The sequence below is a fragment of the Salvelinus sp. IW2-2015 genome, unplaced genomic scaffold (genome assembly GCF_002910315.2).
Source record: "Salvelinus sp. IW2-2015 unplaced genomic scaffold, ASM291031v2 Un_scaffold4914, whole genome shotgun sequence".
In the NCBI taxonomy this organism is placed as follows: Eukaryota; Metazoa; Chordata; class Actinopteri; order Salmoniformes; family Salmonidae; genus Salvelinus; species Salvelinus sp. IW2-2015.
The window spans coordinates 7,954-17,363 of NW_019946183.1; the positions used below are offsets into that span (position 1 = coordinate 7,954).

At 49.9% G+C, this 9,410-nt stretch overlaps 4 non-coding genes and 2 pseudogenes across 4 annotated transcripts; all 6 read left to right on the forward strand.

Moving 5' to 3' along the window:
• The first annotated feature begins 2,906 nt into the window (after positions 1 to 2,906).
• LOC112077788 (U2 spliceosomal RNA) lies at positions 2,907 to 3,079 on the forward strand (annotated as a pseudogene).
• Positions 3,080 to 3,462: 383 nt separating this feature from the next.
• On the forward strand, positions 3,463 to 3,579 carry LOC112077791 (U5 spliceosomal RNA). The gene has a single exon (XR_002895499.1). It is a non-coding gene; the product is annotated as a U5 spliceosomal RNA (small nuclear RNA).
• A 388-nt stretch (positions 3,580 to 3,967) lies between these two features.
• LOC112077786 (U2 spliceosomal RNA) lies at positions 3,968 to 4,156 on the forward strand. The gene has a single exon (XR_002895496.1). It is a non-coding gene; the product is annotated as a U2 spliceosomal RNA (small nuclear RNA).
• Positions 4,157 to 4,537: 381 nt separating this feature from the next.
• Positions 4,538 to 4,651, forward strand: LOC112077787 (U5 spliceosomal RNA). Its single transcript, XR_002895497.1, has one exon. It is a non-coding gene; the product is annotated as a U5 spliceosomal RNA (small nuclear RNA).
• Positions 4,652 to 7,001: 2,350 nt separating this feature from the next.
• Positions 7,002 to 7,182, forward strand: LOC112077789 (U2 spliceosomal RNA; annotated as a pseudogene).
• A 365-nt stretch (positions 7,183 to 7,547) lies between these two features.
• Positions 7,548 to 7,663, forward strand: LOC112077790 (U5 spliceosomal RNA). The gene has a single exon (XR_002895498.1). It is a non-coding gene; the product is annotated as a U5 spliceosomal RNA (small nuclear RNA).
• Positions 7,664 to 9,410: the final 1,747 nt, after the last annotated feature.

The following is a 9,410-nucleotide window of genomic DNA, read 5'->3' on the forward strand; positions in this document are numbered from 1 at the left end:
CAAGGGCTTTGATTTTAACCAAGAATAAAAAGAAGTAAAGAAAGGAATGGCATTTTTTAGCAGAACATAAGAGCAAGGGGGTTATTTATAAGAAGCAAGGAAAAGGGAATTAGAAGAGGGGGAGAAGTTGTACTAGATACTTTTTTAAGAAGATAGTTATGCAAGGGTAGGTCAATGACGGGGTAAAAGAATAAAAGATGGGTTTTAAAAACAGACACAGAAGAATTAAAGGAGTAGTCGAGGATTTTTATGGGGAACTGTTCGGGGTAAAAGATGTATGTGAGTGAGATTATGGGGACGTTTTAACATACATTGACAAGGACCGTAACCCAAGCAAGGACTGACCTAACAAAAGAGCCTGACAACATGACAATGAACTACGACGAAGGATGAGACATTTTTAAGAGGGGTAAATTCAACCGGGGAGGAACGGCCTCGCCCTTGGAGTTTTAGTCGTACTTTTGGATTGTTTTTAGCCGAGACGAACTTTTGACTGTTTTTACTGACTTCGAACAACTTTGACAGGTCTACCTGACAGTTTTAGAGTAGGAATCGTGACCTTATTACACGAAGAAAACTGAAGGACTGACCTGAACAAACTGGAGACCGATCACCCCTTTTATAATTTTTGATTGTAAACTTTTTACCAAAGTTTTAACACTCAGAATGTCTTCTGTTTTTAGGGGAGGTGATCCACCCGGATCAAGCCTGTGCCATCTTCCGGGAGGAAGATCACGGACAGCCTAGTACTGATCAGAGATGCCATCTGTTATGCGAGAGACAGAAACATGCGGCTTAAGTCCTAAATTTAGATTTTGAGAAAGCCTTTGATCGGCCTCGCACCCAGTACTCTTCAAGGTACTGGCAAAAATGGGGTTCCCGGAAATGGTTTCTAGCTTGGGTGCGGATTGCTGTATAAGGGACATCCACCAGCAGAATCCTGGTAATGGGCATTTGTCAAGAGCGTGGGAGTACACTGGGTGGCGTCCGTCAGGGCTGTCCATTATCTCCTCCTGTTTGGTTGCGTGCATTGAGCACTGGCACAGGTCTTGAGAAGGGACCAACGGATACAGGGGTGGGTATCCCGGGGAGTGGGGGGATGACTGCCAAGTGCGTTTTTTTATGGACGACGTCAAACTATTTATGCCGACCTTTTATCTGTTGACAGGACCCTGGACAGGACTGACTGGTACGGACAGCCTCTGGGGCGAGACTGAACTAGGAACAAGACAGAGGCCCAATTCTTCGGACCGTGGGCAGACCAGAACTTGACCAGACTACCACTGACATTAAAATGACGGACATAAGGGGTTCTTGGGGGTAAAATTTGACAGGGAGGAGGAGGTAGTGGCAATTGGACGGGATTTTAGGGACTGTAAGACAGAGACTGGGTTTTTGGGGTGAGACGCACTGACATTTTGAGGGCAGGTTTTTAATCATCAAGGCTGTGATTTTACCTGTTCTTTTATTAATCAGTTCTGTTTTTTTATCCCCCACGAACAACTCTTTTAGCTCTGGACCGGATGCTGTTTTATTCCTGTGGGGAAGCAAGTGGGAGAGGCTGAGGAGGGAGGTGGTCAAGAGGCCCAGGTCAAGGGGGGAAAGGCTTGCCTGACCCCTATTTGTTCCTGGGCAGCCGCTATACAGCGCTACATCTGACTCTTGCCACCTCCCCGGTCAACAACAAGACCAGGCCCTCGCACGGTTCTGGCTGGGATCTTACTCAGGACTCTGGGGCTGATCCCAGTCGACCTGCGAGCCCGCGTTCCTTTCTGCTCCCACTCCACTACGCCCAGCTCCAGAAATTTTTAAGACATTTTAAACTGGAAAAAGAAGCAGTCACGTTTTTAACTAAACCGCTCTCTTCTCTCTCTTGTGCAGGATCGGGAACAGTGTGTCCAGTAACGCGGGCTTGCTATAGGCGAGCCCACAACGGTTTGGCGTAATGTGGCCCATCCTGCTCTCCTGAATCGCACCGGACCTGTCGTGGATGGTCGCCCACGAGAGATCCCTCCGGTCAGGGCGTTATGCCTCACGGGGCATGGCGAGAACATCCGCGTGCCCCCCGACCAGGCTGCGGCCAAGAGGTGTCGGTGAGGCACCTGCTCTGTGAGTGCAAGCCGCCAGGGACCCTGTGGAAGGAAGCAGGCCCCTGATCACTCCGTGTCTACCAGCAGGGGAGGACCTAACGCCTCTCAGCTGGTGCTGTACGGGGTGGGCCGAAGGCCTATCCCTACTCGATACGGCAAGGCCTTCACCAAAGTCTGGCCCTCACACCCTACAGTGCGCCTGAAGGACGCTCTGTGGTCCTCCCGTAACCTGCTGGTTAGCAAAACGCATAGAGAACCACACCTCAGGCAGTGGCCTAATGGAATTAGCCACGGAAGCCCTGCGGGTGGTACAGGAGGAGGGGGCCTCGACCCAAGCGAAGGGTCCCCTCACAACACCTAGGTCCCGGCGGCCACGGCCTGACAGCGCGGCGGCGCCTAAGGGCGATAGCGCCTAGGGGAGGGATCTCCTCTGGCCCGAAGAGACGGGACGGTGGCTTTATTCAGAGGAGCAGATGAGGCAAGTTATGATAAGGACTCACCCCGCTCCGTACACAAGGGACGAAGACACTTTTTTAACAAGTGACCTTTTAACATGTTTTCCATGTCTTAAAAATGTTTTACTTTCTGTGTAAACATCAAATTCGTACACATTTTAAATGGCTTTACAGATTCGATGTTTTTACAAGGAAAGTACTTTTATCTCATGGTTGTTTTCAATTGGTTTATAACACAGTGAACTTTTTAACAATTAAATGTAATGTAATTTCCATGCTGTGTTTAATGCTTATTGCCGTTTTTTTAGTGTTATAAATGATGTTAAAAAATGTATGAGCTGTTTTTAAAGGATTGTCTAATAAAACTTTCGCAAAAGAAAATCTGTTCTTATCAGTGTTAATATCTGATACGTCCCCATCGGGGGACTACATTTAAATGGATTTTTCGAACAGGGAGTCGGAAATGGGGCTTGCTCCCGTCCGCTCCACGCATCGACCCGGTATTGCAGTACCTCCGGGAACGGTGCAACACATTTCTCCCGTTGTCAAGGAAGAAAAGACACACAAAGCTGTGTAAACAGCTGGCAGAAGAAGAAAGGAAAGAAAGAGGAAGAAAAACATCCAAAGTGGAAGTAGGGCGAAGCGCTTTTCGTGGTTCCCCCGTTTCCGCCTTTTACTTAAAAAAAAAAAAAAAAAAAAAAAGTTGGTCAGGATAGTGAGTGAGTGAGTGAGTGAGTGAGTGAGTGAGTGAGTCTGTCTGTCTGTCTTGCTGTCTGTCTGTCTGTCTGTCTGTCTGTCCTGTGACTTTTGACCCAACACAAGTTGGCAGAGTGGGTTGGGTGACCGACCACCCCCCCGCGAGGTCCCAGCCTAGTAGTGCACAGAGTATGCCTCGGAACCCGACTCTGACTTCCATACGACTCTGGTTTCTCTTCATTACGCACAAGCCTTTCGCCTTTTACTAAAGACTTCCGTGGAGAGGAACACTTATGAGTTCAAGTATTTTTGGAGAGGGCTTGCTTCTGGCAGAGCCCGGTATATCTTGTTTCAAGAGAATTGACAGAAAGATGATGACGCCACCCCACCGCCGAGACTTTTTGACTTCAATCGGACTGACCGGTGTATTTTCCACTCCAAGTTGTCGCTAAGGCAATTGAGTTCAAAGAGCTAGTGACTTAAAGACCATTGGCGACTTAAAAAAAAACAACAACAAAAAAACACCCGCATTTCTGTCTGTCTGTCTGTCTGTCTGTCTGTCTCGTTGCTTGTCTGTTCGTCGCCAGGGAAAGGTTGGTTGGTGGGGTGGGAGTGGGTGAGTGGGTGGGTGGGTGGGGTGGTGGGGAGGAGCCACCTTTTGCCAAACGCGCACAAAGTCTGCCGAAGAACCCCGGTGCCCGGCGGGCGAGGGGCCTCATGTGGGTTATCGCTTCTCGGCCTTTTGGCTCAGATCAAGTGTAGTATCTGTTCTTATCAGTTTAATATCTGATACGTCCCCCATCGGGGGACTACATATTAATGGATTTTTCGAACAGGGAGTGGAAATGGGGCTTGCTCCGTCCGCTCCACGCATCGACCCGGTATTGCAGTACCTCCGGGAACGGTGCAACACACATTTCTCCGTTGTCAAGGAAAGAAAAGACACAAAGCTGTGTAAACAGCTGGCAGAAGAAGAAAAGGAGAAAAGGAAAGAAAAACTCAAAGTGGAAGTAGGGCGAAGCGCTTTTCGTGGGTTCCCCCGTTTCCCGCCATTTTACTTAAAAAAAAAAAAAAAAAAAAAAAAACGTTGGTCAGGATAGTGAGTGAGTGAGTGAGTGAGTGAGTGAGTGAGTGAGTCTGTCTGTCTGTCTGTCTGTCTGTCTGTCTGTCTGTCTGTCTGTGACTTTTGACCCACACAAAGTTGGCAGAGTGGGTTGGTGACCGAACCCACCACCCGCGAGGTCCCAGCCTAGTAGTGCACAGAGTATGCCTCGGACCCGACCTCTGACTTCCATACGACTCTGGTTTCTCTTCATTACGCACAAGCCTTTCGCTTTTACTAAGACTTCCGTGGAGAGGAACACTTATGAGTTCCAAGTATTTTTGGAAGGCTTTGCTTCTGGCAGAGCCGGGTATATCTTGTTTCAAGAGAAATTGACAGAGATGATGACGCCCCCACCGAGACTTTTTGACTTCAATCGGACTGACCGGTGTATTTTCACTCCAAGTTGTCGCTAAGGGCAATTGAGTTCAAAGAGCTAGTGACTTAAAGACGCATTGGCGACTAAAAAAAACAACAACAAAAAAACACCCGCATTTCTGTCTGTCTGTCTGTCTGTCTGTCTGTCTGTCTGTCTGTCTGTCTGTCGCCAGGGAAAGGTTGGTTGGGTGGGTGGGTGAGTGGGTGAGTGGTGGGTGGGTGGGTGGGTGGGGAGGAGCCACCTTTTGCCAAACCGCCAAAGTCTGCCGAGAACCCCGGGTGCCCGGCGGGCGCAGGGGTCCATTTGTGGGTTATCGCTTCTCGGCCTTTTGGCTCAGATCAAGCTTTGGTCCGAGTGCCCAGAGCTCGCTGAGTCAGAAGGTCGAGGGAAGCCCGGAGGGAGGAAGCATTGATTTTGGTTCATAGGAATCGGTGGCGGGTTTTTCCCGGGTTTTCTGGTATTTTCAAGTGGCTTCTTTTGAGAGCATTTTGTGGAGAAATGGAGAGAGATACACCGAGCAGGTTTGTTCCGGTGGTAGGATGGGCGAATACAGTGAGATTCGCATGGAAGGATAAGGAGGTTGAACCAATTGGGAGAGAGACTTTTGCGAAGGGTGTTCTGATGACAATCCTGAAGGTGAAGGTGGAGGAGGTCTTTTGTTTCCAGGATAACCCGATGGAAAAGGGGTATGACGTGACATTTTATAAAGAAGAGATGCATGATGAAATCATGAGGAAGACGAAGGCAATGGAAGGAGAAAGGCTGATATGCCTTTATAAAGTTACTAGCCTGGCAAAGAATAATTTCAGGCTAGTAACAGTGACTATGTACAACCCACATGTCAAGGACGAAGAGGTGAGGGCCTTCCTGGGGAGGTGGATGGACAGGGTATCCTCAGCCAGGCTCCACAGGGACTCTTTAGGTTTCTGGACGGGGAGGAGAGGTTTTCAGGCCCTCCTCAGGGAGGACCCAAGGGGGGAAGGTGGTTACCTCCATCCTCCTGCGATGTTCTCCCTGGGGGCTGACAGGGGGACGTTGCATTARGCACGTCAGCCCCCGTTTTGCAGGCGTTGTATGGCCTACGGTCATACTCTCGCCTCGTGTAGGAATAGAAAGTGCAGGTTCTGTGGGTCTGACGAGCACGAGGCGAGGGAATGTGCCGAGCCTAAGGCATGTCATGGGTGTGGCTCGGTGGAGCACCTATGGCGAGACTGCCCGGCTAGGCACAGGTCATACGCGTCTGCAGCTGGAGGGGGAGCGAGAGCGGGGGATGGGGGTAGAAGAGGAGAAGAGCGCGCAGAAGGTGGTGGCAGAGAGGGAGGAACGGAACCGAAGGAGACAGAGAGAGAAGAGGAGGAAGAGGAGAAGAGAGCTGGGACAGAAGGAGTGGTGACTGGGACAGAAGGAATGGTGACTGGGACAGGAGGAGTGGTAGCTGGGACAGAAGGAGTAGTGGTTGGGACAGAAGGAGTGGTGGCCGGGATGGAAGGGGCCAGAGTAGAAGGGGAAGTGGCTGGGGAAGAAGGAAAGGAGGAGGAGATGGAAGGAGAGGAGGTCGGGGCAGAGGGGGAGGCAAAAGGAGAGAAAAGGAAGGAGAAGGGGATAGAGGAGGGGGGGGGAGTGGAGAAACCAGATTGGACAGAATGGAAGAGGGATGAGGAGGGAAAAAGAATAATATATGGGAGAATGATGGAGATGACGAGGGAGAGAGGGCCGGTGGAGGGATGGGAGGATGAGGAATGTAAAAGGGTGTTTATAGAATTAAAGAAGGAGGTTATGGGGATGGGGGAGGGGGAATTTAAGAGGACACTCAGAAAATATGAGAGAGAATTTGGAGAGAAAATGAGAGAGATGGGGTTGTTCACAGAGGCGGATAAGGCAGGGGAGAGAAGGACCCCCTTGGTGCTAGTACAAAAGATGAAAAAGAAGAAGAAGGTGGAACCTATAGAAAGCGGGAAGAGGAGAGGTGGTGGGGAGGGGGGAGAGGTGGCAGGACCTTCGGGGGCTACCTCTCTTTCTCGTTTGGAGGAAGTGGACCGTCAGTTGGAGGAAATGGCTAGGGAGGCAGGGGTCGGAAGTAGGCTTTGAGTGACATTTTTGTTAGTGGGTAGATGGGAGAGGGGAGGGGGAGGGAGGATGCTCCCCTAGATGTGTTAGTTTTTATTTTTGTATTGGTTATAGTTTTAGTAGGTTTTTGAGAATATTTTGGTTTGGTTAAAGATATATAGTTTGTAATTGTGTAAGTTTTGGAAGATTTTTGTTGGTTTTGATGGTAATAAATATATTTTATAAAAAAAAAAAAAAAAAAAATCTGTTCTTATCAGTTTAATTATCTGATACGTCCCCATCGGGGGACTACTATTAAATGGATTTTTCGAACAGGGAGTCGGAAATGGGGCTTGCTCCGTCGCTCACGCATCGACCCGGTATTGCAGTACCTCCGGGAACGGTGCAACACATTTCTCCCGTTGTCAAGGAAAGAAAGACACAAAGCTGTGTAAACAGCTGGCAGAAGAAGAAAGGAAAGAAAAGGAAAGAAAAAATCCAAAGTGGAAGTAGGGCGAAGCGCTTTCGTGGGTTCCCCCGTTTCCCGCCATTTTACTTAAAAAAAAAAAAAAAAAAAAAACGTTGGTCAGGATAGTGAGTGAGTGAGTGAGTGAGGTCTGTCTGTCTGTCTGTCTGTCTGTCTGTCTGTCTGTCTGTCTGTCTGTGACTTTTTACCCACACAAGTTGGCAGAGTGGGTTGGGTGACCGACCCCACCACCCGCGAGTCCCAGCCTAGTATGCACAGAGTATGCCTCGGAACCCGACCTCTGACTTCCATACGACTCTGGTTTCTCTTCATTACGCACAAGCCTTTCGCCTTTTACTAAAGACTTCCGTGGAGAGGAACACTTATGAGTTCAAGTATTTTTGGAAGGGCTTTGCTTCTGGCAGAGCCCGGTATATCTGTTTCAAGAGAAATTGACAGAGATGATGACGCCACCCACCGCCGAGACTTTTTGACTTCAATCATGGACGAGACCGGTGTATTTTTCCACTCCAAGTTGTCGCTAAGGGCAATTGAGTTCAAGAGCTAGTGACTTAAAGACGCATTGGCGACTTAAAAAACAAAAAAACCCCGCATTTCTGTCTGTTGTCTGTCGTCTGTCGTCTGTCTGTCTGTCTGTCTGTCTGTCTGTCTGTCGCCAGGGAAAGGTTGGTTGGTTGGTTGGTTGGTGGGTGGGTGGGTGGGTGGGGTGGGTGGGTGAGTGAGTGGGTGGGGAGGGCCACCTTTTGCCAAACCGCCAAAGTCTGCCGAGCCCCCCGGGTGCCCGGCGGGCGCAGGGGTCCATTTGTGGGTTATCGCTTCTCGGCTTTTTGGCTCAGATCAAGCTTGGTACGAGGTGCCCAAGAGCTCGCTGAGTCGAAAGGTCGGAGATAGGAGGGGCGATAAGGTTTTTGAGAGGAAGGTATCCTTGTTTCAAGGCGGTATATTTGGATTGACTAGCTTCTTGGGAGAGCGTTTTTGTTGTGTTGGTTTAAAAACGTGCATTTTATTTTTAGAAATGGCACGTAGTAATTTAACAAGTCGGGACATTTCAGCAGAGGATGATTGGTGTAGCTAATGCGATGGTTCGCATGGAGGGGAAAGTTGGAGCAATTGGGAGGGAGCATTTGGAAGAACCATATTAATGGTTTACTGAAGCTCGAGGTAAAGGATGTGTTATGCCTTCAGGACAATCCTATGGAGAGGGCTTTGGGATGTGACTTTTCATACTGAGGAGAAGCATGGAGAAATCTTAAGAAGGCGAAGATTTAAGTAAGACAAGGCCGTTGAGCTTTTATGAAGTTACGAGCCTGGCAAGAGTAACTTTAGAGTGGTTGCTGTGACTATGTACAATCCTCATGTGAAGGATGACGATGTGAGGGCCTTTTGGGGCGATATATGGACAGTGTTCGTCGGCAAGGCTTCTCAGGGACGACTCGCTGGGATTTTGGACTGGGAGGAGAAGTTTCCAGGCACTCCTCAGGGAGGACCCGAGGGGGGAAGGTGGTTACCTCCATCCTCCTGCGATGTTCTCCCTGGGGGCTGACAGGGGGACGTTGCATTACGCACGTCAGCCCCCGTTTTGCAGGCGTTGTATGGCCTATGGACATACCCTCGCCTCGTGTAGTACAAGAAAGTGCAGGTTCTGTGGGTCTGAYGGACACGAGGCGAGGGACTGTGCCGAGCCTAAGGCATGTCATGGGTGTGGCTCGGTGGAGCACCTGTGGCGAGACTGCCCGGCTCGGCAAAGGTCATACGCGTCTGCAGCTGGGGGGGGAGCGAGAGCAGGGGATGGGGGTAGAAGAGGAGAGGAGCGCGCAGAAGGTGGTGGCGGAGAGGGAGGAACTGCACAGAAGGAGCCAGAGAGAGAAGAGGAGAAGAGAGCTGGGACAGAAGGAGTGGTGGCTGGGACAGAAGGAGTGGTGGCTGGTACAGAAGGAGTAGTGGTTGGGACAGAAGGAGTGGGAGTCGGGACAGAAGGAGTGGTGGTCGAAATCGAAGAAGCAGAGGAGGAGGAGGAGTTGGAGTTGGACATGGGACAGAAAAAAGAAGTTCTTAGAATGGTGAGGGAGAGGGTAGAGAAGAAGGGGCCAGTAAAGGGCTGGAAGGCAGGGGAATATGAGAGGGTGATAATGGAGTCTGAGAAGGAGGTAAGGGA